General features: G+C 32.1%; 2 long non-coding RNA genes across 2 annotated transcripts in view; one reads left to right on the plus strand and one right to left on the minus strand.

The window, feature by feature from the left end:
- Window positions 1-349, minus strand: part of LOC128249181 (uncharacterized) — a 136,611-nt gene extending 136,262 nt beyond the window's left edge. The window contains exon 1 of the long non-coding RNA XR_008265273.2: window positions 18-349. This is a non-coding gene — a long non-coding RNA (uncharacterized LOC128249181). The remainder of the gene's footprint in view (window positions 1-17) is intronic.
- The window catches only part of LOC149132940 (uncharacterized), a 389,921-nt gene that overhangs the window by 325,280 nt on the left and 40,902 nt on the right, over window positions 1-23,739 (plus strand). The gene's annotated exons all lie outside the window — the stretch shown is intronic.

Consider the following 23,739-nt stretch of genomic DNA (forward strand, 5'->3'; position numbering starts at 1 on the left):
ATCTGCATTTTGCTTACCTATTTTCTCCACGTATTGGCTTTATACGTACACAACGGTCTTTATTAAAAAAATATGGAATTGTGTAAACCGTCTCTACTGTTTAGACTTTCCAGTCTCATTACCATCTCTCACAGTGTCTGACCTTGCATGTACCATTCTTGAACCTCTTGAGCCAACGAAAAGCAGAGGCTCAGCGCATAGAAATAAATCCATGTGGAGCATTTCATAAGTTTCTATAATGTTTTGCACACTTTAGCACAAACGTTTATTGAATAGCCTGCTTCCAAACTGTCATCATGTCCCGACCTGTTCTACAAACGAACCAGCTGTGACAACCAGTGTTTAGGAGAGTGTGTTCGAAGTGTTGTTACAGCTGTCTCCTTCCTTCTTCAATAAATTATATAGTTGTTCTTTCAGCTAAATAGATGTATAGTGATAATTCACTAAAATCACAATAAACTAGGACAGTTATAGCTACCGCGTCCAAAAAATTCTAAAGCTGGAATGGATTTTGTACCTCTACTATTTGTATGGACGTCCTAGATATGATCCCTTAAATGAGTGACATGAAGTCAGTTTCTTAAATACACCAACATATGTCCTGTCACATCTCAGGATTTACTTATCTCAGGAATTACTCATCACTTATACTCTTTGTTTTACGTTGTGCAAGAAACCTTCCTCACTTCTGGTTATGCTGAATAAAATGTCATGTAAATTAAGAAAAAAGAGTTTATATCAAGTTTTTTCACTCCTGAATTTTCGTATCTCTTAATAAGAAGGTAGTAATGGTGAAAAGAATCTTATTTTTCGAGAGAATTTTATGAAATATTGTTGAGGGCAATAAACCTAATATGAATGGAAATTTCGCTATCTCCTTGTTATGCATCATTATTGGAAAGCTATGTTATATCATAGAGCTAAGTGTTATCGTCAATTACATTATCCTCGTCAGCGTCTCACCCTCCTGTTCCTTCTCATTACGTTCTTCACAAATATTGACATCAAAAGTTTATTTTTTTCATTTGAGTTACAAAATAATGGCGCATGTATTTAACAATAACAAGGATGTTACAAACTTATTCCTACGAATGTAAATCCATTATTGAAATGTTATCAATATTGAAGAATGAAAGAAAAGAGATCACGTTATCTGGAAATAGATTATCGCAAGTTGCGTTTACTTATAGTTTCTTCTTTCTTAATATAGCAAACACATTTTCTGTGTATAAGGTCATATTAACATTGTGTAAAATACAGTCTATGCTAATGTATTACAAACATGCATAGATATTATATTAGCTTGTTTCTCTTCTCATTCTCGCAGTTAATATATTTCCAATAAAATATTTATGTGTTAATTTTCACATATGTAAACCTTCAACAATTCAATGATAAGCGCAAAGACATGAGAAACAGCATTGCATGTCCAGTCAATTGGCAATGTTAAAATTTATATTAAACCATTTTATATATTTGTCTCCATTAATGGACATAGACGGACGGGCCTGCAAAATACCCACCGAATATAAATCAGTTTTATAGAAGTGAATATATGCTAACAAGATTCAATGTGATCATCTGTTACATAGTCACCGTCTAATGATTTAACACAGATAAATAATGCGCGTCAGAATATCTCACCACAGTATTTGAACATTAATATACGAATATATAAATATATTTCAAATAGTCAATTGATGTCTAGACTATGAAAATTACTAAATTTTCTATATTTTAAAATACACACAGAGAGTGTACCATGATCAATATCAATGAATGAAAAAGAGCATTGATTAAACGGCAATTGCTGAGCTTCAGTTTTAGCTGTTCCGTTGTGGTCTTCATCCTTATTCTGTCTATGCCAGTACCTTATCTGCAAATATCTTCATTAATATTGTCCACATTATGAGAATTATTCCTGCCGTCTTTTTCGATTGTCCCCAGTTCTAAATAAATGTTTGTGATTACTACGGCAGATCTTCCACCTCCAGCCTTGCATCCAACACAAATTATTGGAATTAGAAATCCTCCACATAATTCTCGAATTGCTGGAAGTTGCATCAATGCAATACATCAATAAGATTTGCCAATACATCATATATGTTAACGTTGATCAAAAGTGTCAAAAATTAACTGAGTGTTTTCATAATTCAAATTGCAGTTCCATTTTAAATCATGAAGAATATTAGAAGTGTTATATTGCTGTCAGCCGCAATTTTGAACAGGTCCGAATCAATATTTTCTTTTTCGGTAAATAAAATTTATTCGGAAATTCGTTTCAAACCAGTCGGGTTCCATCGATAATTATATATATATATATATATATATATATATATATATATATATTGTCATACATTTAGCAACTATGTAGATTTTCTTTTTCCAGTGGAAGTAAATGATTAGCTTCTGCAATTTCTAAAGCACTTCCAAATTCTCCAAGAAAACGATAACATTTTAGATTCCAATTCACTTCCTAACATTTACGAAATATCCACAATTTCTCGGAAAACTAAGTCCCCTTCAGTTTCGCCTTCTTTATCGTTTCCGCAATCTTAATGTTATCATCATCATCATCAATATCGCCATCATTACCGATGTCGTTGTTGTCATCCTCGTTGATATTATTATTTGATTTAAGACTCTCAGCATATTTTGTTGGGTATAATGGAAAGTGTCAGCTGGCAACGGCCAGCGGGTTGAGATTGTACTTGTATACTGATCATTCTTCAAGAAATTTGCGGAGAACTCTTGCAGTTTCGATTAATGTTTACAGGGGTTGTATGCTTATGTTTGAGCCACGTTGGGAGCTGAGTGCTGATACTTTCATTCGCGCCAATTGCTTCCGGTATCAAGTCCACTCTCTTCATTACCCACAACCTGCGTATTTTCCATTTCAACTGGACATAATTGTTTAGTTTTTCGTCTTTCGCTTTGGTCATCTTATCACCAGGACATGCTGTGTCGATTAACATGCATTATTTTTTTTTTGTTCACCACAACGTTGTCAGGTTTCCAAATGTCTGATTTGATGGTCACACTGAATTATTGCATCCCACAGGATTTCGTAGTCTTCATTCTAGGTAACTGCTTCTGGGATTTGGTCATACTACGTCTTTGATCTTTGTAGGCCCTGATTTGCCACATTGTCATATCGTCTTTTGTAATCGCGTTATGCTAGTTTCGGGAATCCGTGGCAGTGTGCTATACTGTTTCAATCTTCTCATCTTCTCATCACACGTTCCGAATTTGTAGCTCTCAATTGTATTGTCAATTCTGTACTTCACATATTTGATGTTGTCAATTCTGCACTTCATACAGTCATTATTATTATTATGTTTGACTTTTGTTTTTCATTTGTACAAGTTGGATCCAAGTCTCACCCAGAGACCTCAAGAGACAACAAGTTAGAAGTTCATGTAGGTGTTATGCCTAGGGTACCATATATTTCAATTTCTGCATACCATATATTTGGATGTGTACGTTTGGATTTGTACTAGAGAATGTTTAAGAAACCATAAGAAAATTGTGTTTGTTTTAAAATTTGAGATCACATAGACAGTATTTTACGTAGGATATGGGCAGTTCCCATGAGCACTATCTTTTGAACTTCGAGGCTGCGAAATGGGCGTCTTTCGGAGAAAATGCTAAATGGCATTTCTTCCGTCTTTTCACACTCAGTTTAGATGCTGCTTTGTTCAGCGTTTACCCTTTCCTGGTCGATAAAATATCAATTTCTGCTCTCGGTGTATTCTCCCTTCCTAAAACTGAATACTTATTCTAAAATTTGAAATCATTATTATAATTTAACTCGTGGAAAGAAAAAAAAACCTTGTTTTTGCAGCCATTTTACTGACATCAAAGCGACTATGATTTTGATTTTTGATCGAAATTGAGAAATTTCGTTCCGATTCGATTCTCGAGGCACTCCTTCATCTCGTTGCTTGGGTGCTCAATGCCGTAGAGGCATTTCATTCTTATTAATAGAAATGTGTGTTTTCAATAATATTATGTAATATGGATTCATCCATAGCATGGTCACAACCTATTTTAGCTTCAATAGCCCGTGCTATGCTTGCTAATTATTGCTAATTTTTCTTCGCATCTTTATAGCATTAAACTTTCTGCTTTGATAATTTAATGGTGCATTCAATTGTACTATCGTCATTTATTAATTTAGGACATATATTGATTCTGAAGAAAACCTTAAAACTCCCTCCCTCCAAAAACAAAAACAAAACAAAATACCGTGAACAAAATGAAATTTAGTTGACGGACACAATATATACGCATACCGTAAAAAAGTTTAAAAGACACAACACTTCTAACACGTGCAATTTGTGTGATAGCAGCTCCAAAAATAGGATACTAAGTTAAAAGGACTTATGCTAGCACTGTCTCGATTTGTCATGCGTAATGCATAGAGTGGGGAGCTGAAATTGAACGCACTTTGAATTCTTATAGGAAAATTCGAACCACATTGACTGGTAATTTATAATGCTTGAAACACACAATGATAGTTATTATAATTAAAAACACACACAAAATACACAGACGTAAGCCCCATACATATATAATGTTTATGATGACATAGACGCCAATTAATTCATCACATTTTGAATAGGCTAAATGAAAGCAATGAAGAGATTCACAAAATGTTCAGGCATTTTTTTTAAAGTTCACGCTTTTATTGCCACAATCACAGTATATAATAGGATATAATATACACACCGTATACGATAGTTGTTTTACAGGGTTGCTTCCTTTTATTTAAGTCCGGAAAATGCGGTTCATACTGTTCATACAACGCAGTAGAGAATGATCGGTGGTAAGTTACCTACTCGGATTGCTGTTTAGTTTTATATTTCATAATTTCTGAGGGAAGTTACAGGCACTCTTCACAACGAATAAAAAACCCAAGGTCAAATACGAGGTGTGCGTGCATCTAGGCTTCCGTATATATAGAAACACATCGTGAAGTTTAGCCATTGTATCAATAGCGTATAATATTTTATACTCATTCTACATTCATGCATATATTATGCATACTTGCAGACACATGTGAACATGCGTAGTGTTCTTATGACTTTAGATACACACTTTATGAGACGCTTCAGTCTATACTTTCATGTACACTTGCATGCACACATATATATTCATATATATCCATAACTACATACTCGTACATCCACATGCCTTTGTGTAAAAAAGTTTCCACTGTAAAATAACGAGTACATACCTAATTAATATAGCACGTGTAGAAAGTATCCAGTGAAAGTTAGTATTGAGTATTTGTTACGTGACTGATTACACACACGTATCATTGAACGTTGCGCCAGTGTGATATTTAATGTCCTTATATGCACCCTCTATAATAGCGATAGATGCTATACTTATTTGTAAGTCTTCATTGTAAATTAGTCTTCTTAACAGATGAATCCTTATGAAAAGTTTAATTCCGTAATAGTAAACAAAATCTATTTCGATGTGAAAGAATCCTGATATCATTATTCTGATAGAGGTAACTACTTTAATTAATTTACGTTTAAAGAAGACCAGTCTCAACAAAAATAAGGACGAAAGCACGGCGTTAGTTATATCAGTTATTTGATAATATTTATTTCACGTGATCTACGAAATTAAAGGTACAGCATGTTATGCGTAGCTTCTGATTAATATTTCAAATATTTTTTTAAAATCTAAAATTAAGTTTATTTGTCATCATAAATCTGGGCCGTTTTGTTTGTTGCATAATCTAGAAGCTTTCTATAATTAACTGAATATACTGTGGATATGTCATTATCATATCAGGTTTTTTCGTGCTTTACAGAAAATAGTGATCGTAAGGCATGTGCTTTGTGAAATAACTCTTGGTATATTTGTATAATCATTTATGATTACGAAAACAATAGCTACTTACTCAGTATTTAATGGCTCAGTTAATGTACATATAAGTCGATCGGAGTGACAAGCTATAGCACAATGAAGTGTTAAGAAATATGTGAGAAATGCTTTTTATGATTGCTGCTTGGACTGTATTAAGATAAGGAGTGGCACCTATATTCTTGAGAGTCATTACATAAAGACGAATCGTTTTATTGTGTAGACGAAGTTGTCATCATGGAACAATAATTTACCATTTTCATCGCTATTTATCATTAACGCCAGTATAAATACGAAGAAGACGAATTTAATGAAAATGGTTCGATGTTAATGTAACAATAAATCACCATTATGACAATAATAAAATTTATCTACAGGAAAAAAGGAAACGAATAGCAGATATTACGGCATTAATATTCACAAAGAACAAGCTTTTATAAGCAAATATTCTGTATAAAATATGAAGTATGTTTAAAATATAATGCTCAATAAAAATACAATCAAATAACTGGTAAAAGTAAATCAAGAGATTAAATACAAGTTATAAGAAGTAAAAATACACGTATGAACACAGAGACAATGTTTTAGGATACATCTTAATAAAGAAAAAGAATGTAATGAGTTGAGGTATATAATTGTATAAAAACAGTATACCGTGACAGATATGTAAGAATGAATTAAAACCGAATTAGGCCTGGAAATATGTGTAAGAAAAAACCCACTTATATAAAGGATATTGATTTTTTAAAAATCAATAAAATATTTGCATATATAGATGCAGATATATATGTATTATGACAGTATTATGTAAGTACACACACACACACACACACACACACACACACACACATATATATATATATATATATATATATATATATATATATATATATATATATATATATGTGTGTGTGTATATATATATATATATATATATATATATATATATATATATACATAATAATGATTTGCATCTTCTTCCATAAATACATGTGTATGTTTTCAGATATATATATATATATATATATATATATATATATATATATATATATACACGTGTGTGTGCGCGCATGTGTGCGTGTGTAATTATTGATATAAATTTGTCAGAAAACAATAAATCAAGGAACACCCGCGAAAGCACATACATATTTACAAACGTATTCTTTGGATCCTTTTGTCAGTTATAGCGATAGTTCGCCTTCAAATAAAAGATGCAATAATCATGTTTGAAACACGTTCCGTGATTACATATATTTTAGTCTTTTCATAATGTTTTATACGCTCGATCGATGCATTAATAGAAACTCAGAAAAATGACCACATTTGACGATATTAACTGTTTTAACAACAAAATCAGGTATTTCTCGACGACTAATAGATATTTTTCTACTGAAATAATAATATCGGCTTGTAATCAAAGCTTTCAATATATTATAAAGTTCTTTCTTCGTTGCAAAAATATCTTCTACTGTTGTGTTTTGCTTCGGGGAATTATTTTTTTTCTTTTTCGTGTTCCTGTTAGTGTTCTTCAACTGGTGCAATATTTTCTCAATTTAAAGTTTTATTTCTCTTTTCAGAATAACACTATTGAAACTCTGACAGCGTTACCGAACGGTAAATGCAAATATAGAAGAACAACAACAAATCGGAACTATTTACACAAACACCTACAAGCACAATCACGCACAAATACATACACGCACACCCACATACACACATGCACGTACCAATGCAAGGATGCACACTTATAAGCGTACAGTTTTGCATACATGCATAAATTCATACATAATAACATATATACATGCAATTTCATAGGTAATAAACGGCTCTGTCAATCTAAGAGAAACAACACTCTTATAACATCTCATCTTCAAGACTGCAGTCATGCAACGTTGGAGCATAAAACCAGCACTACTTCTCTCCCATAGAAAATACAGACCCCTGACATCAAATGTAGAATAGGAAACAGCTACACAGAGAATGCATTCCATATATTTAGAAAAATTGTCGCTATATTATTTGTTTGTGTTTTATTTTGTCGATTACAAAGTATAGTAGGGCTACTTGGACACCGTCTGTGAGAAAAACAGCACCATGACGCAATTCATTCTGACAGTAGGAATATTAACTGTCATATAAACAATAAAAGATAAGGTTGATCCCAGGAATGTATTGATGCACAGTGCAAAAGAACGTATCTAAATACGAACATTACATTTTGTCCTGTTCACAACTCATTTAGAGACACAAATATGAGTAACTATATTTGACTTAGTTTACATAATAGCATAACATCATTTTCCGGTCAGATGCCATGTATATAAAATTAAGTTGGTAGAAGGGGAATTGGATTACACATTTGCTTTTATCTTGATGACGATGCACGTTTAGATTTTAATTGCATCATTATATGTAAGTTTGGGAAAATGTTCGAAGATCATCAGATTTTCAATCTATATATGTTTAACCAATTTATATATTTTATCAAGCACTTGTCCGTCTCAATTTGTACATGTATTTAATGTTATGCTACAAATTATTACTCGGAATGCCTAAATTTCATCATTTAGGCCCAATAATCTCGTCTAAACCCTTACTACGTCTTCTTTTTTTATTGCGTTTTCTATAAAGTGTCAATGGTGTATATATATATATATATATATATATATATATATATATATATATATATATATATATATCTGCAAAAGAAGCCGATAGAATAAATACTAGGCTTACGAAAGTGCACCAGCATGGCCGCCATAAAATGACTGAAACAAATAAAATAGTAAAATAGTAAAAGTGTATATCAATGTACGAATTTTTATCTTTTTAAAAGTGTAAAATTATGTATTGAGACAATTTAAGTATTTCTGATGCATAGACCAATGTAGCGTTAGAGGAGTTAAGAGATACATTAAATGAGATATTTGTACGATATCCAAACATAATTTTCCACTACATATATATTCCATTCACTTCTTACACTGGTGCGACATGACCCCCATTATGTATGATTCTTGCAATACTATGTAATTAATAGTTACATTATACGATATGGCATAATTTATAGACTCCATTTACGAATTACTTCCCATCACGTAAATCAACCAATGATGATGATGATGTCAATGTTATTATTCAATACTGACTGAATATATTCAATGATTATCGATTGGTGTTTTCAGTTATTTGGTAATGGCTTTATGTTTCTAGTTCAAGCGAAGCACTAAATAGCTTTATTGTCACGCCAAAGTTATCCATCTTATTTATATAGAGAGTGTATGTTCGTTATAAGCAACATAGGTTTATTTATTCGTTAAAAGTTATTGAATTGATTCAGATAGTTATTGTTCAGGCAAACAAACAAGGTATTGCCATGGTAATCGATTCGATTTCAGAAAACCGTATGTTCAACACAGTTTCATCGTGCCATTTCTAAAGCGGAATATGCGTAAGTGAACCCTATCAGAAATCAAATCAACGTGTATGACATTCTATGAAAAGGGAATTTGAAATATATATTTTCGTAGAAATAACAATTCACATGATTTGTATTGAAATATGATCAATTTCTTCAAAATGTCCCCAGCCTATTTTACTTCAATACCATATGTACATTTAAATGCTACATATTCTCTCTAATTTTTTTTTCTTTCACACACACTCTCTCTCTCCACATATACATATGTATAACTATATATGCATGTATGTGTATGTATATATATATATATATATATATATATGTATATATATGTATCTATATAGATCTATGTATATACATATATGTATATATACATATATATATATATATATATATATATATATATATATATATGCACACACACACACACACACACACACACACACACACACACACACACATATATATATATATATATATATATATATACATGATATGCATGTACATAGATGCATGTATGTACGTTTATGTGTATAGAAAAGGGTTAATCTATCATGTGATTAGCACATGCATAACATGCACACACAAACACATACCAATGCACTTTAAAAGACAAAGACACATGTATACATTTGTGTTTATATTTATATATGTGAATAAACCAACAGATATTCCAAACATGAATATTTCAAACATTGTCTAATGCCACGAAATATTACCCTTTTAAATTCTCAGTCACCAAGTATATTTAGGAAATATCGATATTTCTACACAATACAAGAACCTCACGTACATTACCAAATGGGAGGTAGCAGTGCGTTGTATATTATAGAATTTCTGTTCGTTCACTTGCTGAGCGTTCGATACATTTTAAAGAATAAAAGGTGCCAGGTGTCAACACAGAAAGAAAATAATTTTTCCTTTCCTTCCCAAACATATAAGACGAACTCGGAAGACGTTTGAACCACCATCTCTGAGCGGCAAAACCCATGCACATTTGCCAGTTGTTCAACCAACGGCTTCACTGGAATTGCGATTGTAGTTAATATAGCAGAGCTACTGGCTTTTCATTTATACAACTTTTTCTATTCATTCAAATATCATGGATGATAAAATTCATTAGGTTTACACGTCAAATGAAAGATATTTCCAAGAGCTAACAGCTATATATTAGCTATGTTGCTATAAAAAAATTAGAATTAAATTTTAGTAGATGAGAGCATTTTGAAAAATGTTATGTCTCTAGTCAAACTCATCGTAAACAGTTCTCATTATTTTAATTTACACATTAAATGTTTGATTATGAGAAAATTTTGGTGTACTTTCCGGTTGGTATTTACAATTGGTGTTGTGCATCTTAAACGTACATTGTTGACATTGTTTATTCCCATTCATAAACAAAAATCCTGGCGTCAAGAATGGCTTCAATAATGTTATTATTAAAGATAGAACGTTGCTTCAACTAACGCACACATCTGACTAAACATGGATTTTGATTTTATGCAGTTACTACTGCTTATGCTAGATTGATGGAGGAGTTCTGTGTGCGTAGAGCCTGTCGGGTCATCAAACAGAATGTGCATTACGAAGACTGGATGAAGAAAACGCACTTTGGTTACATATATCTACTGCGTGGGCTTCGTATTTGGTACCTTTACAACTGGGTAGAAACTACTTGTAAGATAGATATTGTCTTACAAGACTACTTGTAAGATAGACATTGCTACTGCAGTCGTTGTTTAATATGATTCCATACCTGAAAATATTTGGGAATTGCTCTTCAAGTATGAAGATGTCGCAGATTCTGCTGTCTATGTATCTGAATCAAGAGAATATAAATGATTGTCGCTGTTGCTCTGAAAATATTTGGAGAAATAGGTTGTTGCAGTGTAGCACCGACAAATATTCTTAATGTTTTGCTTTTGAAATGCTATTCTAATCTTTCATAAGTTACACGACATGAAAAGATGATATGCGGCGATTTGTTTTACTAAGCTACAAAATTCAATCTTTTATACGTTGCACTTTAAAGGTCATCATACATCAGATCCTGCTGTTGACCTTCAGCCACCTGTCTATGAAACTGTTGCCTTCCAGTAACTAGATAATAATCAATACAACCTCTCTTTCCACGTACTTGCGTAACAGTGTGTGTGGTCAAAGATGCGAAATATGTGGTACAGAAATAAAATCCGTGTGCTTCCCTTCGAAAACATTTGGTGTGTATATCTGTGTGATACCGATAATTTGCTTACGCAATAAAAAATTTTAAGAATCACCAAAATGTTTTGCTGTGTACAGCGGAAAATATTTTTGATACAGAACTGTATGGCTCTCATGTTTGTCACCTTCTTTTAAATTTTTTTCCAGATAAGTTCCATATAGAGGCGAACTTCAGGAGGAATATATTTTATCCACTCACGATTCCTAAGTTGTGACTATCTCTCATGTGACTTTTGCTTATTTCTATGCTTCGTATGAATGAGATTTCGTAGGCATGTCCCATGGAAATAAGATTTTAGGCCGACAGTTTACCATGTGGTTGAACGATTCCCTGATTATACATGTTCACCAACATTGACGATATCTCTCCTCTGAACTATGGTGAGATAAGATAGTGTCAGTGTTGTTAAGACAGAGGAGGTGCTATAATAGCATTGTTATTGTATCCAGTCACAAGGAGGAAGCTTAATATTTCTTCTGTTCTCTTTGCGTTAAAGTCACATTTTATGAGGTTCATCTTTCCTTTCAGATAAATTCAGTCTTCGTTTGCATTCCCAAGTGGTTGTATGGCATAGTGACACTTAGAAAGAAGTGTAAGTGCCTTTCGATCAGAGGGATCCTTTATGAGGCTCCAGCCTGTGTTTCATATATCTTACTTTGCTTTCATTGTATATAAAACTAAGTACAGTTAAGCCAGCGAACGGCAAGCGCGGCACAGTGCTTCATGTAAAATTGGATTAGCTAATAATCCAGCCTGGGTGATTCAACAAGTGAGTAAGTCAGTGAGTAACAAGTGGGTTAGCGGTCCTGAAACTAAGATATAGCCCACCTGAATCTCGTAAATTTAATGTCCTCTAAGAAGGCCTATCTTAATGTATCAACACCTATTATGTAAAGTTTGAGATCAATCTCTGTGAGAGATGTTCCTCGTTGACAAGATTTTTCTTGATAGGTAACAGCAATAATTGTGTGTTCAGTATTAGAAACATTAATTCCTCGGCGAACTGGCAGAATTGTGAGCAAGCTTAGCGGCATTTCGTTGGTCTTTACTTTATGACAACAAATTCCTCGTCGATTTTGTCTTTCATAATTTTGGAGTCCATAAAATAATTGTCTAATAAGCTGTAGATTCCACTAGTCTCGTTCAACGACATAGCTGGCCTCTTTCCACAGTTTGAAACCTATATTAGAAACATTAATATCATTTTTAATCTATTATATGTTTCCACCTACAGTATATAATCTCGCTTGTTTTGCGATTCTCTCATAGCTAAGACCGTAAAAGCGTTGAAGTATGTTTTGCCCACGAGATGTATCAAGATTGAAATATTTCGGGAGACGATCCAACGTAATTTCCGGTGTAATTAACACATCAATAATTGAATAACATTGCTGTTTCTCAGCATAATTACCCCTCACTACCTTTAATGCACACTGCATCATAAATTTAATAAATGCAGTAAGATCAGGCCATTGGAAGAAAGTTCTGTTGATGTGCATAGCGAATGCTCTAATATCCGCTGTTGCTGTTTAGCATCAAATCAGTGGAATTTGTGAATACAACTGATAAAATTTATTGCAATACAGATCATTCTGAGTTTTTCCTAGATTTTGTTTGAACACGATTACGTCCTTTAATGTATCCTGTATGTCAGGCGGTAGAATATGAAAATACGATCTGGTTGTAAATTATAGTAGATCGAGAACCACACAGATATTTGCTCATCTTCGCTAAAATTATAGCATAAGTCCTCTATAAAGTCGGTGATGAGTTTTGTACCTATATCAAAGCAACATCTGAGGTAAGCGTTAAATTTGGTAATATAATTGTAATAACTCGATCGATAAGTGTTTAAACACAGGATTATGAGATATTGTTAGCTCTTTATTACCTTTTCAGATATGATATATTTTTAGTGGCATAGCTTAGTATCAATATTTACAATGGAGAGACTTGTTGCAGAATGCTGCCTGTGGTCCATGCTGAACTATTTAGCGTCTTTTTAGGATTTTGGATGGAAGCAGTTTTCTTTTGTTCAACTGTTTTTGTTAAAGTCATTTCATTGACCAGCAGGTACAAGAAAGCTTCTGACGTGCCATATAATTTCAAAGGGTGAAATTGGAATTTCTATTTCTCAATTTCATATATCCTTCTTCATTTTCATCGTATATAAAACTACGTCCGGTTAAGCCAGCGAAAGATACAGTATTTCATGTAAAATTGGATTAGCTAATGATCATATACAACTCTCAGCACTGAAATTTTTTAGTTTCAAACATTATCGATTGCTGTTTATCAATCTATAAATATACAGTGGATATATATTTTTACACTTCGCACATACTTCACAACTATCACAGTTTGAGCTCATATTTTCAGTTATTAGAGACTGTACACTTGCTACTCACTAAATATCTGCACTGAATGATTTTGAGAAAAACAAAATGTCTGAAAAATTTTAAGAATTAATTACGTAACAAACACATAGGAACATCTTAAACAATTTTATTTATCTTATCTTGTGATATTCCATCGATATCACCTACGCTTTATGAACTATAATCACGAGATGTTATTTCATACACTAATAATTTAGATGAAAGTTATTTACAAACAACAACAGATATTTGCACGCTTATGAATTCTATTTACTATTGGAATAGTCTAACATGTCGTATATACGGCAGTTCTTTAATTATGTCATGAACATTTGAATGCCTATATATTGTGCCCATTTGTTGCCTTAGAGAAGTATGTTTGCTGTCATTGAAAATGTACTTACTTATAGTGAAGTAAGTTCACCTGTACTTCTGAGATGACATTTAACTAAGTTGAAATGTTATCAACACAGACAATGATGACCGAATATGATCACAAAAATAGCATGCGAAATTTAAACGTAGTAAATATATTTTTAAAATGTGAGACTGTAAGCTCATATCAACGACAGCATCTAAAATGGTATTTGTATATAATCATCTATATACTTTATTTTATTACCTCAGAGCTAAAACTGTACGGTTGGGAGAAGAAAGTCAATTAAACAGACACAAGAGAATTACGACGACATAATTCATTCACTTTAGACACATTAAAAATAACAGTAAACGGCTGAATATGAATACGTGAAATACATTTCCTCCGCAGCTGCAATCTTTCTATCACTCCTCCGAGCTACTCAGATTAATTATAATTTCCTAGCTTCGACAGTTCTAATCAGAATAAATAGACAATTTATCACATGTGAATATTTTGGTCTAGAGCAAATTAACAATTATTTCATTATTAGAAATAAAAGCAAAGAATATTTGTAAATAACATAACAGATTAATTAACTTTCTATGGATGCTGCGAAAGCTATTTACCACGAATAATTATACACGCCGTTTTCCTTACAGAATCATTTGTAATCAAATATGAAAAAAACACATCAAAACCATTTATGCAGTTTATCAAAATCGTTATCTAACATGTCTTTGAACACGGTATGCACTAGGGTTATTTATGATTTTGTGGGCGCATCATACCGTTTATTAAACTTCAAGTTCATTCAATAGACAGAATATTCGGAATGCATAAACCTTCCATTTATATATGAAGAGAGGTGCACATACAGAACATACTATAAAATAATAAATATAGATACATGTACACACATGTACATTTTTAATAACTATCTGATTCGGTTCCACATTATTTGAAGAGTCTTAGACGCAGTTATGAGCATTTATGATTTGATGAACAAAATCAAGAATGAAAAGTGTTTGAGGTAATTTGAAAACGCTCTCTAGAGGAAAATGTTAAGGATTCCATTGGTGACATCCGGTCGCTAAGTAGCGAAAAGAAGTAATGTTGTATATGTTTGAAGTGGTAAAAAATACTGTCCATTGCCGTGAGGCTGTCCGAGGTCAGTATCATTTGAGAAAGCAGCGACATCAATTACCGTCGTGTTAATGGGTGAGATAACCTATGGTACGAAATATGTGAGGTCGCTGCTGTATGTCCAGGTATTATTTATTCTCATATATTACTTCTAAATGACATTTATTAGTGTTCCTTCTCAGATGTTGTGAGGTCAAATCTTATTTCACGTAATGGAATCTCTTTTCTTCCTTTCTGTAAGCTGATACCCATGGGAATTTTCGTTTTCATGTTTCCCGACGTTGTGCGCTTTAATTTTCGGGCTTGACATTTGTGAGGTAGAGCTTCTTGCGACAGATTTTCTAGAGTTCATATGTGTCACGCTGAATCTCTCCGAGGTTCAGCGTGACACATAGCCACTTGCACGCTACTTTCACATGCAGGTTGATGGGATTAACTGGAAACCTTGTCGTCGTAACCGACGGATTTTCACCACTCCACTTACACTATAAAATTCCATCCCTTCTCTCTTCCTCTCTCTCTCTCTCCCTCTCTCCCTCTTTCTCGCTCTTGCAAATTACGCACGCACCCACACAAATACACACAACCTACCCTCTATCATTTTGGGGTTTTAGGGTTTTATGCTAGAGTTTGAACTCTGTGGATATATATCTATCTACGAATTGCTACATTCGATTTCTGCTTAATTATGCTTATACTCACATCTGTTTCACCAAATTAGGAATGCTTTGATGCCACTAACAACCACCTGTTCTTCATCTAATTGCAACGATTCGACCGCTCTCGTATATCCGATGGCTAATGATTGTTAACCTGGATTGCGTCGCCCATCGTTCGATGCTGGATCTTAGGTATTTTATGTCATCTCAGCACTAATCAATTCGTGCCTTTTGTGTGCCTACTGACATGTTCTTAAACATGATATATATAAATATATATATATATATATATATATATATATATATATATACACACACATACACATACATGTACATATATGTATGTATATTTGCATATATCTATCTATATATATATATATATATATATATATATATATATGTATGTATATATATATATATATGTATATGTATATATATACGTACACATACATATAAATATATGTATACATATATGTATATATGTATATGTATATGTATATGAATATATATATGTATATATATATATATATATATATATATATATATATATATATATATATATGAATGAATGAATTTGAGCGTAAATACGTTCATTTGCCTATGTGTATGCTTTCTCTGCACATATTTTGAGGGGCTTAATCGAAAATTCTATGTAAATGGAAATATTCTTAAATCCTCATGTGTTTGCGTTTAGTCTACCTATAGTAAACCTCTTTGCGTCACTACCGTTCTTATCAGCAAAAAATGCTCAATGCCATATAGAAAAAAAAAAAAACACGAGACCGCTTACGTTTAGAAAAAAACAAAAATCAAAATATATTTTCATTATTGCATTGGCTTATCGCCAGAAGTTTCCAACAATGGCATACATTCACGTTATCCTGCACTCACTCACTCATTACCTCACACACACGCTCACTCGCTCACTACTACTACTACTACTACTACTACTAGTACAATTTATTTCATAGTGGTGCTTTTTAAAACGTATAATGCATTCTTGGTAGAACACAGCATATTGAACAGAACCTAATCCGTATAATACATCATTAAGCGCTATGAGTTTATGCGGTTATTTTAGATTGTCTTGTTTTTCAATATTTTTTATGACCTCACACTTAATTATGATATGCAAATACGAAAAAACAAAAGAACACTATTTAATATTAAAATTGTTTTTCTTAATTTATTGTACTTTCACTTACTTTCATTGAGTGTTTTTCGAGGTTTTTTTCTTTAACGTCCCCACACATACTTTCATTATTTTATTTTTATCAATTCATAGATTATGTTTGTATATTAGCTCTCGCTCCATGTATGCATTTCTGCTTGCTTGTGTGTGTATGTAGGTATATATATGTGTATATATATATATATATATATATATATATATATATATATATATATATATATATAGATGCTAAGAGATTCATAGATGGATACATGAAGAGAGAGAGAGAGAGTGAGATAGAGAGTGAAATGAGAAAGATAGGAAAGAGAGAGGTGCGATTCAATACTAGAACTATTATGGAAAGTGTTATTATAGGCTATAGGCGTTTATCTAGAGGCGAGTGAAGCTTAAATGAAACTGAATTATTATAATGGATACTGCTGCCTTTGTTCTGATATATTGTTATATATTATACAGGTTAAGCTGCGCATACTAATAGGTAGGAAACTACCTACTTTGTTCTGTCTGTGTGTACTTGAGGGTAGATACGTGAACGTATATATTATATATGCATTATGTATATGTATATATATATATATGTATACACACACACACAGAGATATACATATATATATATATATATATATATATATATATATATATGTGTGTATAAATGTATGTATGTACATATATGTATGAATGTATGATGTATGTATGGATGTAGGCATATATACGTACACACACACACACACACACACACACACACACATATATATATATATATATATATATAAATATATATATACATGTATGTATATATATGTATATACATGTTTATATATATATATATATATATATATATATATATATATATATATATATATATATATATATATATATATATATAAACATAGATATATATGCACGCATGTATACGTTTCCGTACATATAATTCGTATTTCATGAGCACCTATTTAATAGTGAAGAAGACTGTAGATAAAAATATACCAGAAAGTATAAATTTATTGAGTATGTCTAAGTATATCATTGTTTCCTTTCGGACATATTACTCATTTAACAAAGCTTTGTTGCTTAATTGTATATTCCGATATCAGTGTTATTGCCGAAGACGTCTATACGCGGTTGAGTGTCCATCAATCGACAAACACAAGGGATTTGTTTTTAATCGTAAGTCTCACGACTATCAAATTTCGTAAATGTTAGAATTACATGAATATTTGCATTTGCCTACCTTATATCTATCTTTGTTAATCTATGGAAGTAGTAAAATCTGATGGACAATGTCTAAAGGTATGAGTTATTCATAGTTCAATTTTGTCTGATAGTGGTGGTGATAGGCAGTTATATGAAAAATCATATTACTGTATGAACATTTTCTAATGTTTAAGGCTTAGTATTTTAGTAGTGTGGAGAATTATGAGGGGCCTTTATAATGTGAAGTTCTGTTTCTACTATTGTAAAATCTTCAGTTTATAATGTTCGTCAACTCAGAGGTATTTTCTTTGAGTTGACAGCTATGATTGGATTATTTTGTTAACATTAATTTGCGGTAAGTGCCACAGAGGAATCGTCATTGTAATGCACCAGTTTTTAATACCGTTCGGTGATGTCTTAGAGTTTGTGAAGAACGTCTATATTTTATTATATGTCACCCTCCCTTTATATATAATGTCTTCTACTGACAGACGTAAACATTAACATCCAAGACATTACACCAAATTGAACCATAAGTAACAATAACGTATTTAGTATACCCACTAGATATTTTCTATATATCAACACAGACTAGTATTGCTCATATAATGATTCTAATACTCTTATCAATATTATAGTCTTATAGATAGCTAATCTGCTACAAAATAACAGAACCTTCTATAATCTTCTCTATTGCAATAAAAATATCTAGAAATTTCAGAAGCAAATGATAAAACTGATTACACACTAAATACACTAAGACGTTCAACACTTTTTAAGTCCGATATCTCAAAGACAAACACATAAGTACAGGATAAACGGAAGCCGGTTAAACTTTAATGTAGTCGCAAATTTAAGTGTACGTTAGCATCTCTAACAGAGAAAGACAATTTGTCTCATAAACTCTCAGTCAACGAACCGAAGAAAAAAGTATCGGAAGAGGTAGCTTCAAATAGATATTTAAATATATTTTATAAAACAAAAGCCTTCCAGATGATGTATTTCAGCTCTTATCATGTACCAGAGTATAGAGTATAGAAACTTATACAAGTATCACTTCTTAGCCTAAACATATCAATAATATAGATTTGCTTTAATTTGTATGTATATAAGAGAAGCACACTATAAGTCATGGAGCAGCAGCGTTTTTACAGAATGTTACTTATGGCCGCTGTTTAAGGTTACCCACGACGTTACGTCCATAAAACGCTGAGCTTTACACACGTCACGTCAGTCGCTAATGATCGCTGGCCTCTGGTCTGACGTGACGTGTGTAAAGTTGAGATATTTAGGGACGCCAAACCCTGGCTAAACCTATGAACTGGCCATAACTAACATTCTCTTAATATCACTGTTTCTATTTCTCTCTCTCTCTCTGTCTCTCTCTCTCTCTCTCTATATATATAGATATATATATAATTATATGTATTTCTTCTATCTTAATGAATAAAAATTCTTTTAAAAAATATATCAATTTGCATTTACGTATGATTTTTTGGATGTATGTACCTTTTTGTGCACAGATGTATATATTTATACATAGGTTTCTTTACATATTCATATATGAGTGTACTTGTGATTAAGTATGGGAGAGTATTTGTGTAGATGTATTTTTTATATAAAAAAATATATGTCTATATTTAGATGTATGTATGTGTGTGTGTAAATATACATGTGTATATGATTGTGTATACATGTATATGTGAGTGTATGTCCACATGTGTATGTATATGTATGTATGTATGTGTATATATGTGTGTGTCTATATATATATATATATATATATATATATATGTGTGTGTGTGTGTGTGTGTGTGTGTGTGTGTGTGTGTGTGTGTGTGTGTGTGTGTCTGTGTGAATGTATGTATATATGTATACTTGTGTGGGTGTGTGTACGTATGTTTGTAAGTATATATGTGTGTATATATGAATATGTATATATATATATATATATATATATATATATATATATATATATACACACACACATATATATATATATATATATAGGAAAATGAAAAAAAGCCAGAATGCTGAACTGGAAGCATAATTTAATAAAGATTTTTTCTAACCGGTTTTCATTGCGAAGAAGCAAATTATCAAGAAGAAGGAGAATGAAAATGTTTTTTTACAAAGAAGTACAAAATGAAGAAAATAATATATAAAACAATAATCTATAAAAAAATAAATATACCCATACATTATATTGTCTTTGACCTTTTGTAGTTCAATAGTAGTTCATGTTTAAATTGGTAGGAAAAATAAGGATACATGAGAGTTGAGAGTTTTGTTAGGTTTAAAAAAAGGGTTAAAAGTTTGTGTTAAGCAGGAAATGTGGTGTCAAAACAGGAAGTGTGTGAATAAGGGGAGACAAGTGTTTTTAGTTAGAGTTATGAACTCTTTTTTCTTATATATATATATATATATATATATATATATATATATATATATATATATATATATATATGCTTGTGTGTGTACAGATACACACATACATATATGAATATTCTTATTTAACCACATGATGTCCTTAGCATTACGGTCGTTTCGCAGCTTTCTTCATGTAATAATAATTTCAGTGTGGAATATATTGTTTACATGTTTGCATGAATATACATGAGCCACATATCATTTTTTGCATTGATTTGTTAATATACAGCCAAATCTAAATAATGCGATTCTAACACGTTAATCCGGAGAACAAGATGGCGTTTTGGTGTTAATACTGCTCACATCACTATTAAATATTTTTTGATAAGCCCTCCAGCTATTTGTGACATTGATATTCTTTATATGTTTGGCGGAATATTCGGCTGCTTTGTCTCTGCTGGCTATCTGTCACTGGGGAGCAAACAGCCGGGAGAAATCTCGTGATTTGGCTATTCTGGCCACCGTAGCAGACGGTTGTCGTCACTTAACAATATAATTATGAGTGTTTTTATGCAACACAAGTTCGTATACCCTGAATGTAAATGACGTATTTTAAGTTCTAACCCAACCTCCATATTAAATTGGGGATCAAGTCTGCGTTTCAGTATTAATATTGCTTCTGTGGATATTAGGCTTGGGTGTGTAGTAACCGTCCCATCATGCCTTTCCGTGCTTTGTTTTCTGGTCTTGCTGAATGGTATATATTTAACAAATTTAATATAATTAACGTTTCAAATTAGCTTATCCGCATAATTGCCTCTCTCTCTCCCTCCACCTCTCTCACTCTTCTTCTGCCTCTGTCTGTCTGTTTGTCTCTGTTTCTCTCTCTCTCTCTTTATCTCTCTCTCTCTCTATATATATATATATATATATATATATATATCTATATATATATATATATATATATATATATATATATATCTATATATATATATATATATATATATATATATATATATATATATATATATATATAGATAGATAGATACAGATATATATGTATGATTGTATGCATATATCTATATACCTATCTATCTATCTATCCACTCATCCATCCGTCCATCCATCCATCCGTCCATCCATCCATCCATCCATCCATCCATCCATCTATCTATCTATCTATCTATCTATCTATCTATCTATCTATCTATCACATTGCATAACAGATTATCTTCAAATACCTGTACCAGATAAAACGTTATTGCATTAAACGAGTAAAAAATCTAATCTCATGAACGTATAAGATTTTCAAAAATTTCAAATTCTGTAAAATGTATTGCAATTCAAAATAATGTGAAAATGCAATTAACAAACCTACACCAGCATCTACTTCTCAGAATAGAAAATAATACTGAATTTCTAACAGCTTAATCGTTATTGTAAAGGAATATATAAATAAATAAAATCTGGATCTCTTCACATAAAAATAATTATATTAAATATTATTATTCTAATGTTTGTAAATGTTGAATTGTTCTATGCTGCCCACATGTGGTGATTAAACAGCTTAGCAGTGTACATTTCAAATGTGTGGGTATTAAGAGACGTTTATATTTCAATGTTTATTTTTTCCATATATAGGCTTGATGTTGTATCAAGAAAATTGCTTATCAACCACATGGTTCGGAATTCAGTGCAACTGCGTGAGACCTTCAGCAAGTCTCTTCTGCTATAAGTTCTTCTATCGACCAAAGCATTTTGAGTGGATTTGGTAGACGTAAACTGAAAGAAGCCCGTTGATTATATATATATACGACAGGTTTCAAATTGGGGATACAAATTATGGACTCCTTCATAGAGTAACTGTTGCATTTGTTGAGTATATAAACAGTTTGGCTACTTCTTTCTCTGGGGATTGTCAAAATGCTTCAGACTCTTCTCATTAGGAAATCAATTAAGGTTGTTCTTCACTGTTTTTTAGTCTTTAGAGAATTGTCTAAAAATTTGCCCTGTTTATAATTACACCATTTGGTACATATTTATTATACCTTGCCTTGATACTGTGTGGATTAAAATCTCCTTTGACAGGCTGCTGGTATTTATAGAGTGTTTAAACAAATTCGTTTCGCAATTTAAGTACTCCTTCATAGAGTAACTGCTGCATTTGTTGAATAAATTTGAACAAGTTTGGCTCTTTGAATTACAGGTCCAATGCGGCTCGCAGTCTTCTACAGACTATCTGTCTACTCAATTGCAATCACAAGTCATTAGTAAACGTGAGGTAATAGAAAATGACGCACATGCGCATTCACACATGCACATCCTCTCACGCTCAAGCATGTAAATAAAGCGCCACTCGGTAGAGAGTGGGATCTATTACATTTTCATCATAATTATTCTAATTGCAATCGATGCCTGTCTATACCCGGCATCGTAGATATATTCAATTCACCACGACTTAGTCTAGAGCAATGCTTTCCAAAACTCATTGAGCAGCCGTATGCTTGTCCTCCAGACCACATTCCTAGCGCCTCCCCCAAATCACCACTACAAACGCAGACCACTGTCTGCCGCGAATTCAAAATAAGTGTATTTCACAAATAAAATTTAACCTAATTACTTTGGTGTCTTTTAACGGCCACTCCATTGAGAACTGGAATGAGAGCAGCCTATAGTTATGCTTTATGGTTATTGCTGTTGCCATTTTCTTGTTTATATAACAATTTGACATTATCTCTCTTGATAGTTCTGTAAATATGGATGTTGCAACCTCAAATTTACAACTGTTTCAAAGAACATGTGAGCGAATATTTAGTTGTTTGCAAATATTTGTGTCACATACTATATGACGTACTTAATTATATGATTTTGTTATATATTTTTTTAATTGATAACAGCTTACATTGTTGCATAT

The sequence above is a fragment of the Octopus bimaculoides genome, chromosome 12 (genome assembly GCF_046866305.1).
Source record: "Octopus bimaculoides isolate indiv1 chromosome 12, ASM4686630v1, whole genome shotgun sequence".
NCBI classification, from domain to species: domain Eukaryota; kingdom Metazoa; phylum Mollusca; class Cephalopoda; order Octopoda; family Octopodidae; genus Octopus; species Octopus bimaculoides.